The sequence below is a fragment of the Rousettus aegyptiacus genome, unplaced genomic scaffold, assembly GCF_014176215.1.
Source record: "Rousettus aegyptiacus isolate mRouAeg1 unplaced genomic scaffold, mRouAeg1.p scaffold_m13_p_16, whole genome shotgun sequence".
In the NCBI taxonomy this organism is placed as follows: domain Eukaryota; kingdom Metazoa; phylum Chordata; class Mammalia; order Chiroptera; family Pteropodidae; genus Rousettus; species Rousettus aegyptiacus.
In genome coordinates this window covers 16082517-16096360 of record NW_023416291.1, presented here as the reverse complement: position 1 = coordinate 16096360, position 13844 = coordinate 16082517, and the positions used below count along the sequence as shown (strand labels likewise).

At 40.6% G+C, this 13844-nt stretch overlaps 1 protein-coding gene across 4 annotated transcripts in view; it reads left to right on the top strand.

The window, feature by feature from the left end:
• Positions 1-13844, top strand: part of NR3C2 (nuclear receptor subfamily 3 group C member 2) — a 746291-nt gene that overhangs the window by 438490 nt on the left and 293957 nt on the right. For 2 of the 4 annotated variants that reach the window (XM_036234281.1, XM_036234280.1), the window contains one exon: positions 6097-6235. The gene's annotated coding sequence lies outside the window, so the exon portion shown is untranslated. Of the gene's footprint in view, positions 1-6096; positions 6236-12530; positions 13109-13246; positions 13384-13844 lie in introns of those variants that run through there. The other 2 variants (XM_016158875.2, XM_016158876.2) reach the window with 2 other exon arrangements.

The following is a 13844-nucleotide window of genomic DNA, read 5'->3' as shown; positions in this document are numbered from 1 at the left end:
GGAACTGTCTTTGTGCCACACTGTGTCAGCCCAGATAGGAAACCCTTTCCCTTTCTCGATGGCCACAAGCTAACTGCTCTCACGTGGTGTTGGTGTTTACAACAGACTTTAATTAAAGGTTTGGGGAAATGGAAGGGTGTTCATATAACATAAAACAGATTCAAATGGGATTTTAGACATATCTATTTTTTAAAAGCCTTCAACCTTCCTGGGAGTAAGGATTTTTCAGAGACTACTTCATCTCATACAGTGCCCAGGCTTGCACTATCTAGAAAGTTCTTTCTACCCCATTCCATATTTCTTTTTTCACTTCTTTCATTCCGATTTTGTCCCCAATGTCTTTAAACATTTTCCGCTCTATTATATCCAGCAGTTTTTCAATTAAGAGTGATGTTGCTCCCCAAGGGTGACTTGGCCATGTCTGGAGACGTTTTTGGTTTTCACAACTTGGGATGAGGATGATTATTGCAGGCACCTCATGAGTTGAAGTTAAGGATGCTGCTAAACACTCTACAATGCATAGACTAGCCCTCTCAATAAAGAACTATGATTCAAAATGTCAACAGAGCAAAGGTTGAGAAACTGTGATATAGAGCAAGTCAGCTCTCTCCAGCCTCTGGACTCCCAGACTCCAAGTCTCCCCATCATGTACGTTCATAATCTGTGAGGCATTTCTTACCATTAAAAGGGCCATCAGTTCCTGTCATGGCACACAGGAGGCACAGAGACCCTGAGCTTTGCTTTAAGATGAGCTTCCTTTCTTAGAAAAAAATTGTAGTTTTGGATAGAATTTGTCCTTAATACATATAGAATAAAGTTCTCATCCATACTCAACTCTACTAACTCTGCCAGAAAGAGAAGGAGAGAATGAGAAGAATGTAAATAGTGTGGGTGATTCTGTCCCACGTTCCACTAGAGCATATGCCCCAGAGGAGCGCAGGAAGGGAGATGTGAATCTGATGTTCTGTTCCCTCAGTCGGTCGCAGTTCCTGAATCGCTCTCATAGTATGAGCATCCTACCATGCTGAGTGTGATTCAAGTGTTTAAAGATACATTTTTTATTTTGTACAAGATGGCCCCCAACTGTAAGCCAACTACTTCATCAGGTGTTTAGCTGAGAAAACAGCAATCTGTTCCAATGCTGGGAAAAATAAACTGGCTGAATTGGATGGTATTTCAGCCTTACACGTGCATAAAAATGATCATGTATATTGTACTTTAAGGGCGAATTAAGGGATTTTTTTTTTCCCTAGGGAATTTCTGACTTTATGTGATTTTTCACCTTGCTTATTGACTTTAGAACCAAACTCTACATAAAATTCAACTCCACATTGGTGGGGTAGAGGAGAGTAGAGGTGTTGGAATAGAGTTTTGAGGGAAATTAGAGGTTGGGAGGATGAGAAGAAAGAAAAGAAGAAATGGTAAGCGAAGATCAGAAAGGCAAAGAAGACAGAGAGAGCATATAGCTCCTCTATCCATTTTCAGGGAGACATCTATTTGATAATTAAAAGGAAGAGTTTACTAATTTTACAAAAGAGAACCTGTGCCACAGAGAGGTTAGTTTGTTGCAATACTGATTTTTTAAAGATGTGACTTCTCAATGTAGGATCAAGTTCTGTAAACTTACTATGTGATATCTGCTGAATTGTTAATTCTCCTTTCTTGTGAGTCTAATGTAAAATTTTCTATATTTGCCTTTTATTTTAATAACCTTTTTTTTTAATTTAAAAAGCCACCAAGTATATGCCATAAATTCTAAACAATTTGTTTAACTACTAAATAGCAAGTAACAACAGTAGCTCTCGCAGGTGTGCCTTTGAAGCCTGTGTTTATAGTGTGTGTGCCAGGGGCTTTGTGTGTGTGTAAACAGAAAGGTTGAAAAATAACTGGCCACCGTGTATCTCTGTCTTTGTGGTTGCTCATTTCGCCAGTGGCCCACCCTCAAAAATTTGAAATGGAGACCATTCTTCTAATTGTTAATTTGAGATGGGGGAAAAAAGGATAATTAACTTATAAATATTGTATGGGTCAGAATTTTTATGTAAGATTTTTAAATATAAATTCTATAGTAATCATTTCAGAAATTCTCATTTTAATTAAATACAATATTTTCAAAATTGTGCTATGTTGCATGGCATAGCCTTTCTAACTTGGGAACTTTCTGAATAATGCACTAAATAAAGGGGAAATTGTTCTCTACTATTTTCAACACATAAAATTTTATGATTTCGTTTTATTTGGGCACAAATTAAGGATACAGATATTTTCTTTGGATCAAATTGCTACCCTTTCTTGTCAAGACTTTAATCCAGTATTCCTATGAAATCAATTTTATGAAGATCAGTTTGGAATGGAGAATCACAGAAATTAAATACTGGATTGAAAATATTGGAATATTGGAAAGAGTATAGGCATGGAAGAGAATTACTTAATAGGTTTTAGTTGACTTACCCAATAACACTATTAGAAAGAAAGTATATTTGGATTCCAGAAACAGACCATATTAAAGTTGAAGTTATAAATATTTGAGTCAGAATTTGAATCTGGTTCTGTGGGATTCTACAGGCCCCATTCTTTTCTCTACAACATTCTGCTCAGCTACCTAAACTCCATAATGAATTCAGTTATACTGTTTCCTCATACAACTATATTCAAACTTCACTATAACACTATTCACTATAGATTTATCTTCTGTCCAAATAATCCTATTCTGTACGATCTAAGTTAATCAGAACAGTGTACCCAAATCTCATAGAATGAATACAATAAAGATTTATTTCTCACTCACATCACAGTCTAACTGGGCAACTTTCCTCAGTAGCTTTCCTCAAAGAGGTAACTCTGGGATTCAGTCTCCTTTCATACTGTGATGCTACCATGATAAACTTGAGGCCCGCTAGGCATTCATGGTAAGGAAACCTATAGCTTATACAATCACACAGGGGAAGGGTGGTTTATAACCTGTCAAGCACTTCACTTCCACTATACCAGGATCCAGGCCAAATCATATGGGCCCAACCTAAATGCAAAGGAGGCTGAGATATGTAGCTTTCCTGTGTGCTCAGAAAAGGAAAAATAAAATGAAATTTGGGGAACCCATAGCATTGTCTCTTCCATACCATTGAAGGGAATTTACTTCTTCAAGTAGTAAAAATACACTATAAATATTATGTAAAGATCCAGGTCAAGTTTATACCATGGGACACTAGGTTACATGGAACTGTTCCCCAAGAATAGTATGCTTTATGATAGGAGGCTTGAGATATCAGAAGAAATTGTGCCTAAATGTTAGTGGAAAGAAGCCAAGCAGATAGTCCTGAATATCAAATAGCCTAGATATTAATAATAAAAACACAAAATATGGGAGAAGTGATCCAATAAAATCAAATGCCAAGTGCATGGAGAGTGGAAAATAATATGGGCAGAGAAATGGATAGGAGCAAGTGGTTTAGAATTAAGAGTATGTAAAAATGTCATAGCTAATGTTTATTGTTTACTATAAGCCAGCCATTATACAAGTTGTTAATTCTGTAACAACTCTATGAGGTAAATTATATCATCTCATTGTGTAGGTGACGCACCTAAGGCCCAGAGTTTAAGCAATTTACCCACAGTCACACAGCTGCTGAGAGAAAGAGCTAGGATCCAAACCCAGCCTAAGCTGGCTCCAGAGTCTATGCATTTAACCTTTGTAATTTACTACCACCCTAACGAACACTGCTGGATTACCTCTTTTATGTGATACCTGGTTTATTACATAGAAGTAAGTTTTCAATGAAAATGTAAAAGGCTGGATGTCAAAGTTCTAATGTACTTTATCACCCACAGATTCATCAGGCTATAGTGGGCCTTTCTTTCTTACTGATCTCATTTCTTCTTTGCAAAGTAATTATTTAAAAAGCTAAGCAAACTGATAGGTATCTTACTCCATCACTCTGCTTATAGATTGCTGTCTTTGCTATCCCAGATCAGAATAAATCCTACTTAAAAATTCCTTCAAAATAGGAAGTTCACAAATTCTTTTGTAATCTGTCTCAACATTTTGCAATCTGTAAGTAGAGTAGACATATGGCATCTGGAATGTATGGGGATTCTGGAATTCCTCATCAAAGTTCCAGAAAAGCCAATAAATTCTAAATAGCATATGAACCAGAAATGACAAATTGTATGCTTTCTGCAGACCTTCCACTCTTATCTCATATAGAGGCTGACAAATCAACTGGGCATTGTGTCTTTCTTTCTCCATTTAATCCATCCCACATGCAGAGTTTTTGCAGAATGGGAGGTGAGAAAGTACTTTTTTTTTTTTTTTATGAGGAATTCTTCTTTATTGGTCCTTTGTGGTCTGAACATCTTTCAAGAAAATTTGAGTAGTCCCTAAAAGCAGAGGTTAACATTGATAATGTTTAATGACCTGTATGCCAGCACTGACCTATCAGGCATGGGTATCAACTAATTGGAAGGGACACGGGTTGTAAGGAAGGAAACCAGTTGTCTTGCTATTAACCAAATGATTGTCAGTCTTGTGCTGTGCTGTCTGGCAGACATGCTAAAGGAGAGAGTGCTTCTGTGCTAAAATACCGGCTAAGGGCCACTTATTAGCTCTCTCTCTCTCTATACTTCAGGCATAAGTTAAGATTTGAGCCTTTTTTTTTTTTTTTTTTGGCTTTCTCTGAAAGCATTTCGAACTCTGTTGATTTATCTCACATAACAAAGTCTTGTTATATTTCAATGATTATTTTTTTTGTATTGGTTTGCATTAAATATGTTTCCTCTCACTTCAGAAAATTATTAATTGAATCTAACTTGCTCTGCAAACTTACTGTGTGGCTTAGTAAAAGATTAGCTCATTTTTCCTAAAATATTTAGTTACTTGACTCCACTATCTTGGTTTATTGCAAAAGATGACCCCCTTGATTTTCAGAGTATAAATCCTGATATCTGCTGCATCTACATCCCAGCCCCTGACAATACCCCCTCTTCCACCCATAATTTCTTACACCTGTCCTTAGCTAGAACCTCAGATCTTTGTGTCATAGTATAAGCCCATCTCATTTTCTTCTCTACTCAGTAGAGCTGGTCATCGCCTGACAAAGACCATTAATTGCCCCCTATACTTATTCTCCCATTCCTCCTTTCAGTAGCAAAACTCCAGTGTTTGTGTGGCATGGCCACCTTTTCTTAAAGATTGCTCTGGCTAATGGGATGTAAGCAAAGTAATGTATGACAATTACTTGGTTAAAATTCTTTGTTTTTTAAGAGAAAATTGTAGATGTGATTCTGGTGATTCAGCCTCCACCACACAGATGAGGACAACACTCTGTGGAAGCAGGGAACAAAAAGGGACATGGGTTGGTAAAGACTTCACACAGCAGAACCACCTATATACCTTGGACCATATTAATTTTTCTTGACTTTATGTAAGATAGAATTCAACGTCTTTCCTGTTTGAGCACTATATTTTGGGCTCTTTGCATAGGAGCTGCATCTGTACTTGACTAATATATCAGTATATCTGAAATACCTGAAGATTATTTCTAGGTTAAAGGTCAACATGTTACCAAATAAGATGAGCAGAGTTGTGGTTAAATTTGCTGAATTCCTAGGCCTGTCGCTCTGGTCTGTATGTTTGTGTCCCTCCCCAAATTCATGTTGAAACCTTCCTCATCCTTAAGGTGATGATATTAGAAGGTAGGGCCTTTTGGAGGTGACTAAGCCCCGAGAGCAGAGCCCTTGTGAATGGGATCAGTGCGCTTATTAAAGAGGCCTCACAGAGCTCCCTGGCCCTTTCTACCATGCGAGTACATGAAAAGTCTGTGACCCAGAAGAGGGCCCTCACTCAATTGTACTTGTATCCTGATCTTGGATTTCCGGCCTCCAAAACTGTAAGATATGAATTTTTGCCGTTTATAAACTACCTAACCTGTGGTATTTTGTTATAGGAGCACAATCAACCTGAGAACTTGTTAGGCATGTGAATACTTAGGTCTCACCCCAGACCTACTAATGGGAAACTGGGGGTGGGGCCCAGTGATCTCTTTTAATGTGCGCTCCAGGCAATGTTGGTGCATGCTAAAAATTTTAAATCTCTTTTAGGAAAGATAATTTTTAGAAGTCTGAAGTACTTGAACACCTCAGGTGAAGCTCCGATTCTCCAGGGGCCTCAAAAACCTGAAAGCAAGATTTTCAAACCCCAGAAGGACCAATCATGAGTTTCTGTGACAAACCTCTAAAGGTAAACATTTTTGAGATCACTTCCTAGGTCCAGGTACTGTGTTAAGTGCGTATCTTGTGGTATCAATAATCTCATTTCACAAATGAGGAAACCTAAACTAGAAAGATTAAGTAATTTGTCCTGGGTCATATGATTAGATGATAGAGCTAGGATTCAAAGCCATGCAAGCTGACTAGTGTACTGCTTGATTTGCTGGTTCTGTGAAAAAGAGGTAAAATACAGCTTTAGGCTAAAAGTTTCTGCTTGGACTTTTTATTTAAGGAGATTGAGCTTTGGGGCTCCTTCTTGCACCTTGGGCTTTTTTAATTATCTGCAGAAATTAATGTTTGCTTGAATTTCTCAGTGAGTATGTTTGCCATGATTAATAATCTTGATTTAGATACTGTGTCCATAGTTTCTAATGTACTAGTAGTTGTGTTCTAGTATCATAATCCTATGGTGCCACAGATTGAACATATAGTGGATAAAAGTATATGAATAAATGATATTGCATTCTGTTACTTGGCAGTTTTTATTGAATTATAACAATAATATATATATTTTTACATAAAGGTAATTAAAAAGTTTTTCAAACAAAACTTCAGTTCATATGATACTCAAACCAGAAAAAAGCAATATAATTTATAAATGAATGTGGTAATAATATGTTGAAATGATATAGTTATAAAAATAATTTTCCTGGATTTTTTCTTTGAGATACATAATTATTATAAAACTATGTGCTTTTTAATTAAATCAAAACAACATAGTAGAAGTTAATTAATAAATATATTAGGAAAATCCTAAGACTTTAGGTGCTTATTTGGTCCTTTATATAAGCAAGCAATCTGTACTGCCATCGTACAGTGGCAATGTTACTCGGTTTCTACTTGGAGGATGTGGCTCCATCTTCATGGTGAAGGCCATTAAATAGCACTTTTTTTTTTAAGTAATGAACTAGTTTAAGTGAAAACACGTCTACTTGTTTTGATAAAATATTAAAGTCTAGCAATAATTAGCACTAAGCACTTCAAAATAGATTATGGTTTAAATATTAATAACTGATGTGGCATATACCTTACATATAGGAAGTGTTTATGTGGGTTTCATTTTTACTTATGGATATTTAATGTCAAAATTTCATGCACTAAGAAAGCCTTATAATACTCTTTGAAAAACTATCAGCACCAAAAGATTTGCATCTGGCAGGGGTTTGTACTGGTAAGCAGGAAAGGATATCTAACCTCAGCTTTCCAAAACAGCATGTGTATTGAAGAAGTCTTACCAAGCAATTAAAAATGCTTCATATTGAAAGAGCTAATAGATTGGTGCCCCCAAAAGGATTTGAAGAAACAAATGCAATACAATAAAAATAACATTTGTTATAAGAATGCATTAATTACTCACTGAGCCAGCTAGATGAAGTGGGAAATACTCAGCTGCCTCAATTGGGACAAACTCAAAACTTGGATTAGGTCCTCGAAATGAGCATATGACCTCTGGATGAGATGATAAAGTACCCTTCTTTAATAATATACCATTACTCTACTTCCCTTGGAACAAAAATCACTCAATTTGAGAAGACTACAGGTGAAAGGGAAATTTGACACTTGCAGAGATTTAGTTTTAGTTTGCTTGGTAATGCATTACCCATAGCAAATTTACCTCTATCTTTAGGAATAAAGATGACATCTGTCATGAAGCTTCTTACATTTTTCTGTCTGCTATTTCCAGTGTCATATATCTGACATGTGATAACCTCTCTTTATAAACTCTAATGTTAAGGAAAAGATTTTATTCGTTTCCGGTGCCCACATGGCTATTCTTGACCTACTTGCAAATATATGACACTATATACTGCACATTCTCTTATTCTAACATTTCTGTTTCCAACATTGAACACACTTTTTAAGAATAAAATCACTTTTATTATGTGTACATCAGAAAATTAAAATTTAAAAATTCAGTTGGCTTCATTTTGTATAGCTAATTTATTGTCTGTCCCTGATGTATTATTAACATTTTATATAACAATACCCTTTTTGTTGCTTTCATAGCTCAACATTTAAATCCTGAAGCATTTTGTTTCTTTGCAATAATCTTTGTTAGAATAAAAAAAAAATAGTGTTGATCAAAATGTTGTCTTAGTTGTTACTGACAGCTGTTAAAATGCTGCTAAAAATATAGTGCCAACTACTGAAAAGCTAACTGCTCCTGTGAAGTCCTAATGAGAAGTTCTAAATGAGTTTTTCATCAAGTTCAACAGAGACTCTTATGTTTCTCACACCTGACCCACTGGATTGTTTCACTTTTCTGTGGTTGTTATTGCACATAATATCAGAGAACAGCCTGGATGCATAATCCTAATGAGCATACAAACTATAATGTTATTTATGTAAGATTAGCATAGTTATTTAAAAGTGATGAATTTCCTTTGCTAAACCAAGGAAAAGGGTAGAGTAAAAAAAAAGAAAGAAATTCAAAATAGCTTTATTTTTATTAAAATATACTGCTCTAAGCCCCTCCTTTCAACTATTGTACATTATTTCTAATTTTAGAACATCAGTGTAGGCACAGTGAAATCTGATTTGCTTCTAATAATATGGCATACTAATTGTGATGCATGGGCTGTTTGGTGTTCTGTCATCTCAAAATCTGGCCATAGAAATGTATTAGGTTTGTGTATTTTCCATTTAAAATGACTACAAATGAAATTAAGGTAGACAGATAAATAGGTAAGCAAATACAGAAATTAATGAATAACCAAAGCTAATAAAAATATTCTAGCTAGTCTAGAAAATAGTTTGGTCTATTTTTTTTTTTTGGATATTAACAAAAACTCTGATATGTTTTGCATTTATCTTGTCTACAATTTCTTATTTGCTTGCAATGTTTATAAACTGTAACATGTGTGTTTTGCAATAAACAAAGAAGTTCTATCTTATATTATTCTCCTATTCATCTTCTCCCTTGAATCTCCTTCCCCCCACCCCTTCTCTCCCTGACTCTTTCTCAACTATTTCTCACAGCTGGTAAGAGACAGGGAGAAGAAAAAACAAAAAAACAAAAACAAACAAACAAAAAAAACCCCAGCTTTTTAGAAAGAAAAGCTAACGTGGCTAGGACTATTAATGAAGTTAACTATGACCAAATGTTTAGGTTTTAACTTTTAAAAATTATTAAATTAAATTATAGTAATACAATTTTCTGGTTAGCAAATAAAGATATAAAGGAGAGGTATTTAATACGTTTCAAAATATATTCAATTTTATTTGTGGGGTGTATGATTTCATGGCTTAAACAACATTATGCCATTTTTTTCTCCCCCTAGTGTCAGCTGTTTGAAGAAATGAGATTAGGATCAGGAGACCAAGAGATGGTTCTGCTAAAGCTGAAATAAAGAAATAAAGAGCAAGGGAGAATTTTTTTTTTTTCCAACATAAACTTAGATGGCATTAGGCTTTGTATCTGAAGTCATATAATAAAGGATCTGATGTCACACATGTAAATTGCAAACGCTGAGTCGTGCACTTTACCATAGCAGACCTCAGGGAACTTGACACTAAAGGGACAAGGGAGGGAGGTGTCCTGTGTTACCGAGACTGTGAATGGAGGGTGAACAATTGTCAAAGGGAGATACTTGATGCTACTTCAAAATTTAAGATTTAAGACTATTTGGCTGCTGTAAATAGTCTCCAACTATTTAGAGATTAAGTTAATGTTCTTTTCTGTACTTTTCCTTTCTTATTTCTTAAAAACACATTTTCTTCCTTCTGCGTGTATACATACATATACACACACTTATCTAAAAGGAAAGGAACAAACTTTGGTAAGAGACATTTACCTGAAAAACAAGTAAGCGATGACATTTCTAGGCATATACTTTTTAGAGTGGACCCAGCTCCTTATTAATGGACATTGGAATGAAGAGTATTCCAAACAGCCAGAAACCCCTGCATCCCCATCTTTGATGGAGTCTCTCAGAGGGGTGATTGGGGTGATTCCAGTCAAAACCATTATCATTCTCCCTTCAGATGAGGGAGCTATAGATCTTGTATTGGAGCTCTTCTTCCTTCAGGGTGGCACAGGAGGACCGCCTCTTGTTTTACAGCCAGCAAATGATAATAAAAAGGACACTTAATTGATCATACATTTAGGCAAATATCTAAATATTCAGGTATCCAAAAACAAGTAAAGGTTTGCCTATTATTCATTGCAAGATCCCCTAATATCTCTCCCAAAGGATAGGAGAAGCTGATATATATGGGCATATGGACCACCTTCCAAAGCAATTTTGTTGTGATAAAGTTTCAAAAGAATATTCACATATGCTCAAAAGCTCAGTCTTATTTTTTTATAATACCAAACTGTTTTAAAGGCAGGGAAAATAAAAATTTGAGAATGGACAATAAAAAAAAAACGAAAAAAATCTCTAAATTTCTAAAATGTTGCAGTTATAATAATCTCACTTTACAACATTATCTGGTCCCTGAGAAGTTGTCTGTAATAGAAACTGTTGACTAAAATAGGGATAGAGTACCTAAGTTTAGAATGCATATGGTAAATCATTTTGTAAAGGGGGAAGGAATAATCAATGCCTAATTTATCAGTTTTGTAAACAGAATTTATATTATATAGGTTACCTTAAATAATGGCCTTCTCTAACATTTCATTATGAAAACTTTCAAACATACAAAAAAGTTGAAGGAATTTTACAGTGAACACTGGTATACCAACCACCTAGATCTACCATTAATGTACTACTACATGCATGCATTATCACCTATCTATCCATCCGTCTACTTTATCAACCCATCAATGTCAATCCATCTTATTTTTGATACATTTCAAAATTCAGTTTTTGCAGTTTGTATACTTCTAAATAGTTGTACTTTAAATTTTCATTGACTATATATTAATATGCTAATTTGAAAATACATTATTCAGTTATTTTCTCGATTTCACCTAAAAAAAATGCCCTAAGGATGTTACATTCCTTACAAATAAGGAAATTGAGTCAAAAGCTTATTTTGCTAGAGGCTAAAATGCCACCTTGAGCCGTCTAAGAACTGAGTAGTGCCAGCACTGTGGGTGATGGATGAAACGGGAAAGGTCGACACTCGGACAGTGGGAATGCGGTTGAAGAAAGGCAGTGATTGTTTTAACAGGGCAGCTCCCTGTTTAACACGGTTTTGTGTGGGAAGGGATTAGCAACTTTCACAGCTATTTAGGAAGAGAATGGGAAAGAACCCAGAAGGCTGGGGGAAGGGGTCCAATAAGTATAGAAGAAGGAGTTTTATGCTAGAATGGGTGTGTGTGTGTGTGTGGTCAGTTCTGGGGTGTGTGTGTGGTGGTGGTTGGGGGGGGGGGGATTAACTGAGTCATAACAAGCAGGGTAGCCTGTAAATGGTAGTGACATTCACAGTGTAACTCTCCCCCGGCACCCCGCCCCCCCGCAAGGGTCAGTGTAACCGTGGAAGAGTCTGGGGATGAAGCGTATCTCACACACGTGAGTGCGCGTTAATATGCACACATCCATCCCCTTGTGTGATCTTTGTAGTGGGGGGTAGGGGACCTGGGACTTCAGGGAAGCGCAGGAGAGAGACGGTGGCTCCGCAGGTCAGCGGGAGGAGAATCCCGGGCTAACGGGTCACAGCTCTATCCTCCACCCCCGCCAGGCACCCGCGCGCCATCGGCCGCCCTCCGGGCTCGGTCGCTACTCCTCCCACCCCCAACCCTTTCACTTTCGCGTCTGCGTAGGTGTCTGCCGCGGGGGCGCGCAGGGCGACGCAGGGGCGCGCGGCGCTCGGCGAGCCGAGGGGAAAGGGGGCCTGGTGTGCAGTCCCTTTCCTCGGCTCGCTCCGCTGACCAGCGGCTGTCTGCTTGTCAACCGCTGTGAGAGCTGGGGGACCAGTGGTAGCTGCCGCTGCTCACCACTCTCCCCACCCCCGTGCGCAAACACGCCGCTTTTCCTCAGAGACACCCCCGCCCCCCGCCCCCCGCCAACGGTGGGGGTAGGGCAGAGGCGCAGCGAGCCCAAGAGAGGGAGGAAAGGAGCAGCCTCCCCGGGTGGGCAGCTAGGGAGCGGGAAAAGAAACTTTTCCCTCCCACCCCTGGCGCGTGGTCCCCAGCCTGCGCTGCCCCACGCGGGTGGGAACTGCACCTGAGGCCGGGGCGCGAGGTCAGGGCTGGACTTTGGGGATACCTTGGGGAGGAGTAGGGGGCTACGTGCATTGGGGTTCCGTTTTCCCTCGGCCTCCTACTGCTAGTAGACGGGCTGTGAAGGTCCCTGGCACCCCTAGCCCCGTTTCCCACCAGCTGATGGCTGGACGCTTTGCTGCCTCCTCCCACTGGTGAGGGTGTGACCTGACGAGGGGGCCGCGGCACCGCGGGCTCCCCCTGCGGCCGCCCCCTCCCCCCCCACACACACACTCGCGCGCGCGCACTCCACCTCCCGAACTGTCACTGGCCACCCCAGGCCCAGGGAGGGGGCAAAGAGAGTCGCGCTGCAAGGCAGCCGCGGGATCATCCCGCGGGACTTCCCTGGCACCCTGTGTCGCCGCTGTCAACGCCCGGGAGAACAGCAACCACGGAGAGGCGCCCGCCTAAGGCCAGCCGCTGCTGCTGGGGGCGGGCGGGCGCCCGCGTACCCCTCTGCGCGATTTGGCGCCGGCGCCTCGCCTGCTCCTGCGGGGTAATAACACTACTGCTCTATTGCTCTACCCACCGTCAGTAGGACGACTGCCGGTATTACCATCCTCTCCATCATTACCGCTGATCTGCTAATATTGGACTTGCTGGTGGCGGCTGCAGCGGCGGCGGCGGCGGCGGGAGTCTCCCTGCTCCCCAACCCCCCGCCCCGCGCCCCAGCCTCCCCACCATGTCCTAGAAAAGGTGAGTGCAGCGACAGTCACTTTGCGCTGACAGCAGCGGGAGGGGAACTGGGGAGCGCAGGGGCAGCCCTGGGGAAGTCAAGATCCGCGCAGAGGCGCGGGTTGGCGAACCGAGGTTGGGGGTTGCGGGCAGAATAGGTGACCGCCGGGCCACCTCCGGGCAGGGGTGCTGGGCGGCCGGCGAGCGAACGATCGCGGCGGCTGTGCCTGCAAGGTTCTAACCTAGATTTTGCAAGAAGCTGAGATCCAGGGCAAGACCGTCTCTCTGTAAAGGAGGTAAAAACTTAGTAAAACAGACACGTCCATTTCTTTAATAAATAATTTGGCAGCGCAGGCTGAGCCGTTGCCTCCTCGCGTGCGGGGGCGCTAAGTCTGGGACTCCCCTCTCTCCTGTCCGCCGCCGGCACTCGGCCGGGGTGCGATCCATGCACGACTGCTCGCCGGGCCGGGAGAGCGCGCGTGACGGCGGGCCCCGCGGGAAAGTTGGGACACTCGCTGGGGACTCCAGGCCTGCCGGGGTACCAGGGGTCGCTTCGCGCAGGGAAGGGACTGCCGAACACCTGAGTCGGGGGTCGGGACAGGTTCTCCCACGCCGCCACTGTCGCCCCCACGGCCAGGGAGTTCCCTACCTGGAGCGGCTGGGACTTCGCCTCTTCTTGCGTTCAGGGTCTGAAATTCCGAAGCTTAATTAATTGTAAGGCGAGAGAGGGCCTTTGGGCACAGGGTGAACGCCGCCC